At 39.7% G+C, this 17,260-nt stretch overlaps 1 protein-coding gene and 1 pseudogene across 3 annotated transcripts in view; both read right to left on the reverse strand.

The window, feature by feature from the left end:
• The window catches only part of HMGCLL1 (3-hydroxymethyl-3-methylglutaryl-CoA lyase like 1), a 140,126-nt gene that overhangs the window by 101,160 nt on the left and 21,706 nt on the right, over positions 1–17,260 (reverse strand). The gene's annotated exons all lie outside the window — the stretch shown is intronic.
• On the reverse strand, positions 12,278–12,694 carry LOC130831511 (TSC22 domain family protein 1-like; annotated as a pseudogene).

Consider the following 17,260-nt stretch of genomic DNA (forward strand, 5'->3'; position numbering starts at 1 on the left):
TTTACCCTACATACTAGGTAATAAGTAACCCTGCCACAGTGTTCTGGATGCTGGCAGAAGATACACAACTCTTGAATCAGAGACAAAAGGCTTTACTCCTAATCTTAATAACAGTAGCCAGAGCACCAACAGTTTCTTGTACTGGTTCCCTGAGCTTTGCAGGGACGGTGCTTGGGGAACCTGACCATTTCATAATGGGCAGCAAGGACACCTGCCCTTTACTCTGAAAGGACACACTATCTCTATCACCCAAGGCGATCTGCTACACAAACACCTTGAAAAGATATTTCCAAAGGAACTAGTAGGATATGCAGAAATGTGAGACACCCATGAAGAATCATTTCTCAACACTATGATTACCTCAATTACTGTTCTCAATCAAAATGCTTACTTGTTATCCAAGATACAGTCTGTCATCTACTCAAGACTTTTCTGACCTCCCCATGTAGAATTATGTACAGTTGACACTTGAACAATGCAAGGGGTTAAGAGCGCCAGCCCTCTGTGCAGTCGAAAGTCTGTGTATAACTTACAGCTGGCCTTCCATACATACCCAGTTCCAACCAACTGTACATCCCATTAGGTAGCACTGAAGTATTTACTATTGAAAAAAGCCCACATGTAAGTGGAACCCCACAGTTCAGATCCTGTTGTTTCACTTGTAATTTCATTTCTATGATCCCATAAGACTTTGTAGAGATTTATTTTAGAATAGATCTGTAATTACTTCTTTGCCTTCCTGTTTGCCAGTTTTGATTATAAACTTTCAGGATGGACACATACTAAGCACTGAATTAACACTGCTGAAAGAAAGAATGAATGAATGAACTCACATCTAAAATTTAGAAAAACAAGGTTGAACTTTCATTTATATTGAATACAACACTTATTAGCCAGTATTATTATAGTTATTGGATATATAGAAATGAACTAACCACACAAAAATCTCTGCCCATAGCAAGATTACATTTTAGTGGTACAGGGATCTCTGTGTTACCTTCTGGGACTGGGGGCATAAGAGTTGATGAATGACTTACAAGTTCCAAGGAATTGTGTTCTAGTCTGCAGAAGCGAGCACCATCATCCTTAAACAGGTCTATAGTCTAAATTTATTTTTATGGCAATAAAAGCTCTGTTACTGAGATCACTGTATCCTGTTTAATGTGGAGTGGTGTGAACAACAAAAGATGTATTATCCACAATGAGGGTTTCAAAAAGCCAAGTTATACGGCTGAATGTATGCCCAGAGCTGACATCAGATTTCTAATGGTTCACTTTCATAGGGCAACAACCAATGCCATACTATCTCACATTTATATGTTACTTTATTATTCTAAAGCACTTTTCTATCTGCATTTCATCTGTGGAGCTACTCTGGGGTGGCAGGCAGACTAAAAGAGGGATTAAATGACTTTCTAAGGTTACCCACCTATGTTCCCTGGCTCCTATTCTAGTTTTCTTTAGGATGAGGTTAAATACATCACCAGCTATTGAGCTTTGGTTGAAAAAGTAGTAATGAACCATTCTTTTATGCAGAGCATCAATGGGCTGCTTTAACTCACATTTTTCAATCTTACATAAAATTAAATGGAAGGTATATTTTGATGGGAATTTCTCTGAAATCTTCAGGGTGTGTGTGTATATATACATGTATATGTTATTATATTATATATTTTATATGTATTATACAATACATATATATTGTGTGTATATGGTCTCCCAGCAGTCATAATGGGTGGCTTCTATACATACAATCAACCCTCCAGGTGGTGACAGATGATTCCTTATTATTCACTCTATAAGCACTACTTTATTTCCCTAGGAAAATGACACCATCCACAGTAGAAATTTCTAGACAGAATTTTTGTTTTTGTGTTCTATTCATTTCATTTCTTAAGAAGTAATTCTATGTGTCAGTAAAGTCTTTATGGATATAGAAATACCCTGTTTCATAGCCAGTGTGCCCCTGGAGAACTGTTACAATGACCAAATCAAATGCTCCCACTACACAGATGAAATGTCTGAATCAGGGAACTGCATGATTTTCTTCTGAAATTAAACTGCACCTTTTAAGAGGCATTAGATTTCCACTTTTCCAAAAGAATCTAATTTTGCTATCTCATCTGAAATATGCTCATAGTGCATTTTGCACCAATGGTAAACCCTCCGCATTGTTCTATTTGTTATTTCTTAGATATTAATTTATCTTTTAATGAAACATAGAAACACATAAAGCCTTATCACAGGAACCTTGGTTCTCTGGAGCAGTCTAGAGATGGTTCTCTCCCTGGGTGCCTCTCTGGAATGAGGACAGCAAAGCTGATATCTGAAACCTTTCTTTCAGAATAGCAATGCCCCAAGGTCAATTCAAAGGCAATCTCTGACAGTTTAGGAAGAATATATTTGTAGCCAAGTGAAAATAAATTTATGATAGACGACTAAATCATCTTAAACTCCACAAACACACATCTTATTTTTCCTAAAGCAAAAGGTAAAGGGAGGAAGTGAGAGAATAGCATTGACAAATATATACACACTACCAAATGTAAAATGGAGAGCTAGTGGGAAGATGCTGCAGAGCACAGGGAGATCAACTCGTTGCTTTGTGATGACCTAGTGGGGTGGGGTAGGGAGGGTTTGAGGAAGGCTTAAGAGAGGGGGGATATGGGGATATATGTATACATATAGCTGATGCACTTTGTTGTACAGTAGAAACTAACACAATATTATAAAGCAATTATACTCCAATAAAGATCTGGGAAAAAAAAAGTAAAGGAAGGTATCCACTTAGCTTTTTGCAATTACTGGACAGCCACAAAGAAAATGTGCAGTACTTCATTTCCAAATGCATTTGGTCAATGTTTTAACAGAGATTAAAAACAAGTTCTAAAATGTGAACAATCCTCTGTATGTATGTGTACTAATATTTATTCTTGGCACTGTTTGGAAAATTAGTACTGAGTGTTACTGTAGATATACAGCATGATTAAATATGAATTCCCTCAGGAAATATATAAATTTTATGAGCACAAATAAATCAAGAGGAGTCACAATAAAGCATAAGAATATTATAGAAGAGGCATCTGTCATATATGGCAGATTGAAATGTAGCAGAATGATGGCAATATAAAATCATCCAAAATTATTCATTAAAAAAAATAAGGCTCAACATCTGCGCCACATAATTCACTTCCTAGTTAAATAAATTCCATTTTTAAATGTGTCTTCAGTAATAAATGCATACATATGTATTTTAGAATCATCCATTAATTATTGTTTCAATACAAAAAAATAACTGCATTTTAAACAAGCACTGAAAATAGAGAATATTAAAATAGATTGTGTAAACAGTTTATGAAATGTAGGCAGTAATAGAATAAAAGAAACAAAATAAAAGATGAAGCACATGTAAGAAGAAACAAATTGAAGAAATCAAGATAACTAATTTTTAATGCAAGAATTCAATAAACCACCCAACAGAAGCATTAACATACATTTAAAAGTTCAAGAGAGAAAAACTTCCATGCATTGATAAAGCACAAGACCTCCACATACCTAGTAACGTTTCTTTAAATGGTGACTGTTATTGACATTATTTAGTTTCAAGAAATACTGTTATTTATACCTGCATTCAAGGCAACATAAGAATCAAACAAAATAAACTATGGAAAAATCTATAGATTTTTCACGACTATTATCAATATTACTGAATTGAAGTTTAGGATGGTAATAAAAGTGTTAATTAGAAAATCAAAAGAAAACGTTTGTCTTAAAATACTTTAAGTATGAAAAGTTTCCTTTTCCTCAAGGTCTTTACTAATAAAATTTTTATGAAACCACTACAATTGCTTTGCTTTTTGCAAACACAGAAGTAGTCAAATTGATTGAAAATATATGTATGTTTTTGGAAAGGCTGACTCTCCCAGGATAAAATGTGATATATCATATAATAAACCAAGTTTCATCAAGGAAATATTTTTTTAGAATAAATTTCTGAAAACAGTGGTTTAAAATAAAAATGCAACTAACTATATTAAGCTAGTTATACAAGCACCATGACCTTATAACCACAAGTTTAAAAAGAACTATGGGGATATATAATTTTCTCAGAATTTTAGAGTTTATACTCCCAAGTGGTACAGCAGTGCTTCTGCTGAGGAAGCTTGGCTTATTATTTGGTTAAGAAGACACAATTCATTGTTCTAAATAGTTATTTATAGTCAACAGAAAACATATAATCTTCCATCAGGATAACATAAGACCACATGTTTCTTCGATGACCAGGCAAAAACTGTTACAGCTTGGCTGGGAAGTTCTGATTCAACCACCTTATTCACCAGACACTGCACCTTCGGATTTCCATTTATTTTGGTCTTTATGAAACTCTCTTAATGGAAAAAATTTCAATTCCCTGGAAGGCTATAAAATGCACCTGGAACAGTTCTTTGCTCAAAAAGATAAAAAGTTTTGGGAAGAAGGAATTATGAATTTGCCTGAAAAATGGCACAAGGTAGTGAAACAAAAGAGTGAATATGTTGTTCAACAAAGTTCTTGGTAAAAATGAAAAATAAATAAATAAATAAATGGCTATTTAAATTTGGGTTATTATTAACAACAAGTAATTACATTGCTTTACATGACTTTTTTATTTATGCCATGTTGGGTGTACAACAATAACAAAACAGGAAATCATATCACAGACACACCATGAATTTTCAGCTTTATAATGCTCTTCATTAAGTTCAATAATACTCTTCAGCCATCCACAGAATCCATTCAGACAGAATAAAATTTTTCAGATCTTAATGAAGCCCCTCCATCAAAACACTCCCTTACGTGGTATGTGTTTTCTGACTGACAAAAATCAATCAGAACACATGAGCACTTGCATGGTTATATACACTAGCACCAAAACAGATGATCTAAGTGATAAAGTGCGGTCTCTTATACCTTATGATGTGCAGTTTGTGATATTTGATATTTGATACTTGATACTTGATGAACTGTTGTGTGCTAAAGCTGGCAGAATAAGAGATGGATGAAATACTACCATATGCTAGTGAAGTTAGGTAAAGTCTGTATCTTTGGAAATGTTTATTTCTATTATTAATGGATGATCTACTCAGATACCCCTTTCAAGAGACATTCCCAGAAGCCAGAGATTTGGCAGCCGATGCCATTTCACTGAGCCCTTTGTCAGAACTGCCCTCAACTAAAGAAATCCACCTTGCCCCACGTCATGTTCCCTTCCCATGATCATCCTCTGAGTAGCTGATGCGGGGACAGAAAAGCCCAGCCCCTTTGCCTGAGGGAGGACACCTCAGCTTTGCAAAGGCCTGCAGGATGGACTCAGACCTCCATCTGCTGGTCCTGCTGCCCTCACTTCCCCACAGGTACTGAATCAAGGGCAACAAATTTTCCTGCACATAAATCTTGATCCAAGACAGTTTCCTGGGAACTAGACCTAAGGAAATAGGTGCCAGAAGTGAGCTGAGGAAGCAGTCTCCAAAATGAGATCTGGGAGCTACCGCTACCTTGCTGGTTAGTTTCAGTTGGTTCTCATCCATGGAAATAGTTGGGACATGAAGACTTCCTGGAAACCTGCAGCAATGTTTACAAATTATTAAAAGATGCACTGGTTCTCAATGGGGGTAGGTTTGCCCCGCAGGGGACATCTGGCAACATCTGGAGACATGTTTGATTGTCACAATCACTGGGCACTGCTGGCATCTAATGGGTAGAGATCAGGAATATCGCTAGAACCATTATAGTGTGTAACACAGGCCTCCAGAATGGAATTATCTGTCCCAAAATGTCCTCAGGTCCAGGCACACTAATCTATACAATTGAAATAGACCAAGGATGTAGTTGACCTGTTACCTGACGTTAGCTGCCTCCATAAAAATTCCCTTGCTTGGTTTCTTTACCTGAGCCAATTTTCAGACCAAAAACCAACTGCCTGAAGAAAAAGCCAGATTCCCAGATCCTATACCGCTACAGCAACTATTTACAGTACTCCATCCAATGTTGCCCAAAGAGACCTACAGCCACTGATTTCAGTAAATGCACACTGTGCAAAGGAGATACCAAACATTTCAGTCTCCTGGACACGAGGCCCAAGTTCACATCGATACTTGAGACCCAAAGTGTCATTATGACCCCTTGTTAGAATGGGGATGAGAGGGGCCACATAATAAATGGAGTCCTGGGCCCCTATGTCCCCATGATCATTTCCAGTCCCTGAACATATAATTGGAATAGATGTATTTGATAGTTAGAACATCCTGAATCATGCATTCATTCCTTGACCTATAATATAAGACCTACCATGGGACTTGTTTCTATCATTATAAGGGCAAATGGAAGCCTCTGAAACTGTTCATTCCTCCCATTCAGCCAAGACAAGATGGAAGGGAGGGAGGAAAGGAGGAAGGAAAGGTGGGAGCAAGGGGCAAAAAGAGAAAAAAAGAAAAAGAAAAAAGAAAAGAAAAAAGGAAAGGAAAGGAAAGGAAAGGAAAAAAGGAGAAAAAGGCAAAAAAAAAAAAAGAAAAAGCATTTTGGGAGAATTTGGAGAAATGGCAGAGATTATTGCCATCCTCAAGTATCTAAAGAAAAGGACATAGAAGTGATGACCCCCATCATAGATCCATTTATTTGACCAGCTTTATGGAGGTTTATTGATAAAATTTTGACAGTGTATATTGTGATGATCTGCTATACTTACACATTGTGAAAGGATTTCCTCCATCAAGTTAAATAACACATCCATCACCTCACATATCTATTCCCTTTTTTTGGGTAAGAATATTTAAGTTCTACCCTCTTAGCAAATTTCCATGACACAACAAAGTGTTACCAACTACAGTCATCATGTTATACATTATACATTAGATTTTCAGATTGTGTTCCCCTTATAACTGAGAGTTTGTATGCTTTACCAACCTCTCCTTATTTCCCCCACCCTCTAGCCCCTGGCACACACTTTCCTGCTCTCTGATAAACCACCTTTAATCATCAGTACAGCCTCTACCAAAACCACAAAGATGTTAAGATATTAAAGGTTGACAGTGGACTAAACCAAACTCAGCCCCAATTGTAGCTTCTGTGCCAATGGTGGTAACTTTGCCAAAAGAAATTAACACTGCCTCAGGTACACGTATGTAGCCACTGAACAGGATAGTGCATTGTTTTCTATACCTGATGGAAAGAAGACCATAAATAATTTCCATTTGTTTGGGACAAACAACATTAGATGTTTATAGAATTTTCCCAGGGCTATAATAACTCTCCTACCTTCTGGCATAATGTATTTCAAGTGATCTGGACTACCAAGACATTCTGCAGACCATCACACCATTCTACGACATCAATGAAGGGTTAATCAAAATTCTAACAGTATGAAAGGCTACTCAATGTGCATTAAGAAATCGTAAAAGTAATTCAGGGGTCTTTGGGGCTGTCTTTTAATGCAGGCATTCAAAAGCAAACAAAACAAAATAAAAATGACTGAATACTCAATACAGAACTCAAAGCATCAAACAGCCTGATGAATACCGTAGAAAACCCACCTCTGTAGGAAGGACACTGTATTAGCCAAAAATGTCAGGCATGAATAAGACCACTTCTCCATTTCAGACTCAGAGTGGAAAAGAAGACCAAACCTGGCAGTTTCTCATGATGAGTCCTGGTTATGGACTCCTGGCTTTGAAGTATAGCTATCTCCTGCAGTATCTCTGACTCAGGTACATACCATCAGTTAGATACTACTATCCAGGTAGGGACCACTATCTAGCTCCAGGCACCCACTGTTATCAATGATTGAACCCAACACCCAAGACAAAAATCTATTTGCCATCCCTGGTGTGATGGAAATGTTCTTTGTACCACTATGTACCTCATTAACTCCTCTATGAAATGGAGATCATAATAGCTATAAAGAGTTGTGGCAAAGCCAAGCTTAGTGCTGTACCTATAATAGCCATTAGACTCATAAGAGGTATAGGCAATCAGTTTCTGTTCATTGATTCACTCGATTTTGATTAGACACTTAACATATGCAAGACCCTATGCTAGAAAAGAAAGCCCATTTTGGGATGGAGATCAACTTTAAAAAGTGTTACTCTAGTGAAAACATTCCTAAAATAAAGCCTTAGTTACTGTAGTAGCTTTGTTTCTAACACCACTACTGAAGCAAATCTTAGGAGTCCCTTAAAAATGAAGGCGTAGTAAGCCAGCCAGTGTGGTGGCAGAAAATCCTGGAGACAAATCACCTGGCTCCACCTTGTCCTGATGCTCAGACCTAAGAAAATCACTGAATTACTCATCCTCGTTCTCCTCTGTTTAAGTGGGAAGTTGACTCTCATCTGAGCCAAATGGCACTGGGCCCTTTCTTCTGTGAAAATTAAATGAGACTATGAATATAAAGCATTTTGCACAGTGCTTGGTGAAGGGTTAATACCTGATCCATGTTTATCTTCTGCCTTTCTTTAGGCTAACTTGAGGACACAGAAAGTACTTTCTAATACTTTGAAAGATTGGATAGCTTAAAATTATTCCATTTATCATTTTAAAATGGACCTACTCTACTTAAAATGTGCAATGAAAGGATTCATTGTTGATAGCAGAGCAGATTACCTTATACAATCTGAATAATACATGGAAATTATTAAAGGTCTTTTCAGCAAGGAGCTCCAAACACTTTGGAGACATTATCCCATTCTGGAGCCTGCCAACAATTTTCTCCACCTCCAGTGCTGACACCACCAGCTCCACCCATCCTGTTCCACTTGGCAATGTCAACCTCAGATTGAACCTTTAGAGGCAACAGAGGGGCACTCACTTCATCATGAGGATAAATAAGAGCTCATATTCAAAACCTGGCAGCATGATGCCATAAATGAGCGTGGCGGTCACAGCTATTTACTTGCTGGAAATGTTTTTATGGAAAAAATATGAATTTAAAAGGCAAATTAAATACATGAACAATTCTGATTGGCATCACATGCTCAGAGGCAAGAGTACCCCAAAAGCTATCTATCCTTTTCACAAGCTAGATTTTTAATTTTTTCTTTCACCCCAGGGAGCTTCATTTCAACTTTAAAGAGTAGTTTGGGATATAGGAGATCTACTTTTTTTTTAACGTAGATCTTTTCGTGGAACCAGAGATGGCAGATGAATGGTTAGACATTCATACCACAACACAGGGTTTAAGTGGACCCACACCCTTGTGGAAAAGAGACTTCACAATGCCTCAAAGTAACTCAATTACTCATTTTGTCATTATTCTTGGAGGACACTGATTACTCTAAATGCCACTATAGGTAATGGAATGGAAAGCTTCTTGACCTCAAAATCTGTCAGAATTTTCAGAAACCATATCATTCTGGACTTCAATGAAATAAACTGTGAAAAACTAAGGCAGTGGAGTGGGACTTAGACAGTTTTGAAAAAGTTATGCCAATGGAGGCATGGAGCCCAGGGCAGGGGCGCTACTTGCTCAAGTCCAAGAATACTTATGTTTAAACCTAACACTTAGTCAATTCCTCTACAACCCATCTTCCCCATCTCAGTTTATGGCATTTCTTTTCTTTTAAACTTCTGCCATGGCCTGGATGTTTGTGTCACCCCCAAATTCATATTTTGAAACTGAATCACCAACATGATAGTATGTAGAGGCAGAGCCTTGGGGAGGTGATTGGGTCATGAGAGTTGAAATCTCCATGACTGGGATTAGTGCTCTTAGAGAAGAGACCCTGGAGAGCTCCCGCTCCACTTCTGCCATGTGAGGACACAGTGCAAAGACAACTGTCTACCAGCTAGAAAGCAGGATGTCACCAGTCACCAAATCCGCTAGAACCTTGACCTTGGACTTGCAGCCTCTAGAACTAGAAGAGATAAATTCCCGTGGTTTATAAGCTGCCCAGTCTATGGTGTTCTTTGACAGCTGCCCCAACAGACTAAGATAATCCTTAAAGCCAGCCTACATGTGGACTCATCCTGGATGCCCCTCTTTTTCTTACACCCTTTATGAGATCAATCAGCAAACCATGTTCTAGCTTCAAAATAATCACTTCTCCCCTGGATGATTGGGAGAGCTTTACAAGTGGTCTCTCTGCTCCCACTCTTTTTTTTTTTTTTCTTTTTTTCTCTTTTTTTGTAGCAAATGGACCCACAGAGATTTAATTGATGTAGAAAACACAGGATTCACCAGTTAGAATGGGCATCATCAGAAAATCTACAAATAGTAAATGCTGGAGAGGGTGTGGAGAAAAAGGAATGCTCTTGCACTGTTGGTGGGAATGTAAATTGATACAGCCACTATGGAGAACAGTATGGAGGTTCCTTGCAAAACTAAAAACAGAGTTACTATATGACCCAGCAATCTCACTGCTGGGCACATACCCAAAGAACACCATAATTCAAAAAGACACGTGCACTCCAATGTTCATTGCAGCACTATTTACAATAGCCAGGACATGGAAGCAACCTAAATGTCCATCAACCGATGAATGGATAAAGAAGATGTGGTACATATATACAATGGAATATTACTCAGCTGTAAAAAGCAATGAAACTGGGACATTTGTAGAGACATGGATGGACCTAGAGACTGTCATACAGAGTGAAGTGAGTCAGAAAGAGAAAAACAAATATCGTATATTAACACATATATGCAGAATATAGAAAAATGGTACAAATCAACCCGTTTGCAAGGCAGAAATAGAGTCACAGATGTAAAGAATAAACATATGGGCACCAAGTGGGGAAAGTGGGGAGGGTTGGGGGGAATGAATTGTGAGATTGGGATTGCCATATATACATTACTAATAAGAAACAAAATACCAATTGTACACTCTAAATATATGCAGATTATTGTCTGTTAAAAAGAAAAAAGAAAGAAAGAAAATGTATGGAAAAAAAGGGAAAGAAAACATGGGATTCTCACCAGAGTTGGTGGTAACACATGAGCTATTTCCAAAGCACACAGAATGAATCGAATAACTAACTGGACATTGTTCTATGTGGTAGACTGATGCCTAAAAAGTATCTGGGGAGGGAAACAAGCCAATTGGATCTTAGTTTCTTATTCCAGGGCAAAGAAAGAAGGGGTGGGATATGGTGGAGAGTTGGTTCTATGTCTGCCTCCATTCTTTTTTTTTAATCAACATTTTATATGCTTTATTAAAAGTTGACAGGTGCAACAGTTAAATACAGTGACACCTTACGACTGTGTAGAGAACATGCACAGAAACATATGCAGATAACTACTACTCAGGTAATATGCAGAAATCCCTATTGGGAAATCCATTTCATTAGCTAGAATTGACCATTTTTCAAAGCATTCAACCAGCTCAATCAAAAGACTTCAGTGAACAGGGATTGATTTCAAGATATTCAGCAGCTAGAAGATTTCAGATTACACAAAGTGACTGTGCCAAATTCTTAAAATCTCTTTAGGTCGGTGTGTTTTTCTTCATGTAGTATTTTTTATGTAGATCTCTATATAATAGACAACCCACACCTCTTTAGACAGCCAAGGAAATATCTAAATTTCAATCTGTACAACCTAAATAGCAGTTACAGTCCTCTATTATACAAAATAGTTACACTACATACACAAATATACAATAAGCAAAACCACCTTCATGGTAAGATAGCCTAGGTCCCAGCTACGTGTCACTGTTTAGTCACACTAATAGTTTTGTGTCATCCACTGTTTTGGAAAGAGGCATGGTGCTATTTTTTCTTATGGATTTTGGTGACAGTCGTCATTTGTATAATGAACTATGTTTCTCCTCATCTTAGGTGAGACTAAGCTTCACTCTTGACTTTCACCTCCCTTTCCAGTTCCTCGTGGGGGAGGAGAGAAAGTCCAGTGGTGCTCCACTGCTTTGGAACCCCATGGAGTACACTACGTGCAAAAAAGGAAGAACTCTTGGAAGTGGGGGCGGGGAGGGAGGGAGGGATGCAAAGGCACACAGCTCCTCAGCATGAATGAAACCATTTCTCACGGATCTGCCAGGCTGCATGAGGCCCCAGTATATCCATGCTAATTCTCTGGTTAACCTTAAATTCACGCAACTTAAGAAATTTCTTCAAGCTGAAAGCATATGGGTGTTTAATACTGGAAGAAAGAGATAATGGCACATGTCCGTCTCACGTCTCTTTTGCAGCGAGCAATGAAATGGGTGACAGTGGAGGCGGACCCCACCCAGTACATCTTCTCCGTTCTGTTCAGTTCAGACAGCAGCAGCCGGTTCTGTGGGGGCATGGAAGGCTACGTGGTTTGTCCTGAGGCCTGGGGTGCTGGCTGAGCCGGGGGCTGTGTGGTCCCCTGTGGCTGTGTGGTGGCGGCAGGGGGAGCCAGTCTGCAGCTGGGCCTGGAACTGGGCAAGCTGCTCAGGACTGGCCAGTGTCTTCAGCAGATTGTTTTCCTGCTCCAGCTGGGAATTTTTCTCTGTTAGTTCTTTGATTTGCTCTTTGAGGACCTCCACTTCCTCTCTAACCACATACATCAAATGGCTTTTCACCAGATCCATAGCTTGCTCGATTTTGTTGCACCAGAAGAGCTATTGTCAAGTCTCACAGAGGCATTTTCAGTCCCGAGCAAGGATGACAAGAAAGAAATTGAAAAATGTCTCAGTTGGTAAACTCCTAGATCCATCACCACTGGTATATACCATTGGGATTTCATGCAATTGCAGCCAAAAATACCTTCTCAGGAAAAAAAAAAAAAAAAGAGGGAATACTAACAGCCTTGTTCAAGCTAGATAAAAATCTTCTAGCTTTATACAGCTCAGGGAGAAACAGAAAACAGCAGCCTTAATTGAAAGAAACTTGGCTTCTGGGGCTTGGCGATTTTGGAAAGATGCAGATCCTACTCCCACTGCCGTGCAGAGAAACATCCTAGCTGCCTCCATTCTTGACATCCACTCCCCAAGGTTCATTCTTTTAAAACAGAAATCCAATCACATCTCTCCTCTGGTTCAGTACCCTCCACGACTTCCCACTTCCACTAGAGAAAATCCTGTCTTTACCTCCATGACATTGCACTGAAACCATTTCCTGAGCTCCTCGCCCAACCCTTCTGCACCCCAGCTCTGGCCACACCGAATTCCTTATTGTTCCTTGAACACCTGGGCTTTTTACACCGCCCCTACTGGACTGCTCTTCCCCTGTACATCTCTGTGGCTCACATCCCTCAGACATCTGCTGTCTGAAAAGTCTATATGATATGATATGACAAAAAATTCACAGCAACAACACTCCTCTCCACTCTAAGATCTTTATAATGATTCTATCGTTCATCACCACCTAGAATGTCACGCATGTATCTGCTCACTTGTCTACCATCTATCTCTTCCTATTAGACAAGCAGCCCTTTGAGGGTTCACGACTGTATCCCAGACATTAGAACGGAGCCTGGCATACAGACCATGATCAGTGAACACTTGTGGAATAAATAAACAGGTCTGATTCATCCAACCAGAGTTCAGAGAAGTTCTATTATGGCTTTGAAAACTAACAAAAATCCATTATCTATAGTGCTCCCAGAAACTCAGAGGAAGACAATTAGAATCGTTATTTGCATTCAAATTGTGCAAAGGAAGCCTTCAAAAACTCTTGGAAAGAGAGCTGCGTGGGGTGAGGAAGCATTGACCAAAAAATGGTGGGCCAAACACCTGGACCACTGCTTTTATAAAGTATAGAATATGCTGTGATTTCTGCTGAACAGATTCCCTAGGGCAGGGTGGGGTAAAGTAGAAATTCTCCATTGGCATTACTGGCTCTGATATATTAAGACAGTATCTAGAGTCTTAACCCTAAGGGTCCAAATGCCTACCAGTGTGCCAAATCTCTGGGGGGGGGGGGGTCTCTAAATTGGCAAAGGAAGAGTTGTGACCATTGTCATCAGTAACGACTTATGAAGGGCCCCATGGAATTCTGGGACTATTGATGAGCTGAGCTTTCTTTTGTCTATTCATTTGATGACCACTAGAATACAGCAGTGAGTAGAATAGACAAAAGACGTGCCTTCACGGAGCTTACAGATTGCAGCCAAAAGAAAAAGAAAAAGAAGTAAAAGGTTTGGGGGGGGGATAAATTAGGAGTTTGGAATTAACATATACACACTACTATATATAAAATAGGTAGCCAACAAGGACCTAGTGTATAACACAGGGAACTCTACTCAGTATTCTGTAATAACCTATATGGGAAAAGAACCTGGAAAAGAATGGATATAGGTATATGTATAACTGAACCACTTTGCTGTACACCTGAAACTAACACAGCATTGAAAAGCAACCATATCCCAATAGAAAATAAAAATTAAATTTAATCAAAAGAAATAAAAAGTAAAATATATAGTCATAAGTATTATAAAGAAATCAAGGCAAAAGGGGAAGAGGAATTTGGGGGACAGGAGCCATATTGCAATTTTCCATAAAAAGATGTGCTTTGAGAAAAGAACAGAAGGAAGTGGGTGATGGGGGTGGGTTCAAAGCTCTACAGATATCCTGGGAAAGAGCCCCCAACAGCCAATGCAAGTTCTCTGAACTGATTGTGGGAAATGCATCTCATGTATCAACTGTCCTAGGAAGGCTGGAGAAGAGCAAGCAAGGAGTAAAATAAAAAGATAAAGGGACCGGAAGCATTGAGGAGGCCTAGATAAAGACTCAGTTGCAGGCAGATGGAAAAGGACTGGAGTGCTTTGGAGCAGAAGAATGGCCTAGGCAACATTGTATTGGGCTCGTTCTGGCTGCCGTACTGAGAATAGGCTGACAGAGGCCAGAGTGGAAACAAAGGGAGCAAAAATTAGGAGGTTACAGCAATAATCCAGGTGAGAGACGATGGCGGCTTGGATTAGGATAGTTTGGGTAGAGACGGAAGAGGAGACCCTGAGGGTACAAGAACTTTTCACCCTGACAAAGTCAGTCTTATTGGGCTAGGCAGGACAGGTGAGAACCTTATACCTGATTCTCCCTGGATGTTTAACAATGTAAAATTCAGAGAAAGTCAAAATACGAGAGGAAAATCCAGAGTCTCAAATATAAGAAAAGTAAATGGTTAAATATATTCAAAAATCTGCTTCTGCATGAAACTCCCTCCTAACTTCCCCCTGAATACTACTAAATATTTTCCTACAAGAAGCTCTCACATTTTACATAGTTAAACTCAATCACCCTAACACCACCAATATTTTGTTCTGTTTTACTCCCTAGCACCCAAAATTGAGTTCACCTGCATCTACTAATTGATACCAAACAGTCTTATACAAAGATTTATTCTATTTTCCACTCACTAAGCTTGAAAGTACCACATGGCTGTGTTGAATCTGTTTCCCACTTTAGGGGATGCTCTGCCAAGCCAGGGCACGTATGCACTTGTGTCACGCTTCCTGTGACAGCTAACCCCAGGCCAGTGCCCAGCAACAAAGCCACATACCAGGTTGCCTGGGGCACCTCCATCCTCCAGGACGGTACTTGCCATCAGCATCCCCAGCTCTGCATTGGGTGATTTCTAGATGGGTTCTCCCCCACAGAGGGCTGCACTTTCTAACACACTGACCCCTCCCGGCCCCAATTAAAATGGATGTTGTGCTTCCTGAGGGCTCTGAGCCCAGCTGATGAGTTAGCTACTGGCTTTATTATACACGCTTTCCTCTCAGGTGGTCAATTTCACCTAGAGATGCTATATCTTGAACCCCAGCGGTGTCTCGGTTATACTGGGGCTGTGAGCAGACTGGTTGGTGAGGGGTGGCCCGGGGCTGCTGAATGTCTGATCCTTCCTAAATCACACTGTGTGTGTGTTTGTTCATTCCTTGTAGCCAAAATCTCACCCTGCTTAAAAGTTCTCTGTATACTGGGGGATAGGGTGTTACTCAATAAATTATATTGCCTGAAGAGAGCACAGCTGGTCTCTGTACTGTACTTAACAGTGCTTCATATCCTTGAAGACTGTGCCTAATTTATTCCACAACCTTCTATTCTCAAGCTGAACCAGGGAGCAACAGGACACAGATAAAAGTGTAACCTACTGGGGTCAGTCTAACACACCCCTGCCTCACCCAGGATTTGGTTTGTCCCCATTTAGAGAGATAGAACTTAGAAAAGGTCTGCAAAGCAATTAAAATAGCAGCTTACAGAAAGGGTGAGAGAGGGTGAACAGCACTGGGAATATTTAGCCTTGAGTATAGAAACTGATGGGCAGTTTTCTAACTTACTATGTAAAGGGTTACCCTCTGAAGACTAGTGTTTCTGTTCGTTTTTATTTAGCACAGGAATTAATTGAAACAGCAGGTTGGGTATGAAGATGAAATTTTCTAGGGCTGTTAAATACTTGAAAGGCTGATTGTTAGATAGATGCGTTATTGTTGTCTTAAAAGTAAGGTGACCATACATCCCTTCTGGTTTGAGGGGGTCTTGATTTACACCTGATGTCCGAGGGTGTAGTCTAACAAAGTCTATCAAAGTGCCCGGGTTTCGACCATACTATGGGACCATCTCACTTAAATTTCCTCTATAAATTTACTTGGAAGAAATACAGACTCAACCATATTCCACATCCCTCCTCCCCACACCAGAATGCACAGCTTTCACAGTAAAGATCAAGGTTCCTGTCCCCCACTGTATATAATTCTCGCAGTCCTTCCATGTGACTACAGTGACAAAGAACCATCACAAATAAGCAAAGCCACCCCTCCCAGAACCCCTATAGTCTCATACATGGGACCACCCCCCAAGAAACTAAGCTTTTTCCAGTCTCTGCTTCTATAGAACGTTTCTCTGGAAACGAGGGTAAGCTCCAGGCAACGTGAAAAAGGAGCCCTGTTCTCAACCTTGCTTCCCACAAAGCTGCATCTTGACTCTTTTTAAAAAGGTTCTTTCTGTCCCTCAATGAATCCACCATTCTCAGAATTATCCAAACTGCTGCTCCTTCCCAAATTTCATCGGAATTTGCCTGACCTGGTACTTAATCCGGTAGGACTCTGACCTTGGTTATCTATCTATCAGGGCTACAGGTGGAGATAGCCCTGAACAAATGTTGGGCAGGTGGGCACTCCCATCTCTTTCACCTACCAGTGGAACCAACCCTATGACACACTTTAGCAATCTGAGCTGCCTTAGGTTTTGACTTCTCAGAGCCACCTGATGAAATGACTGTCTTCAGGGAATGCCAGTCTAAAGAGCCAGACGTTCACCAGGACTGGACAGGAGGAGAAGCCAGAGAAGTATTTAAGTGGAATTCAATGGGACTT

Source organism: Hippopotamus amphibius, chromosome 11 (genome assembly GCF_030028045.1).
Source record: "Hippopotamus amphibius kiboko isolate mHipAmp2 chromosome 11, mHipAmp2.hap2, whole genome shotgun sequence".
In the NCBI taxonomy this organism is placed as follows: domain Eukaryota; kingdom Metazoa; phylum Chordata; class Mammalia; order Artiodactyla; family Hippopotamidae; genus Hippopotamus; species Hippopotamus amphibius.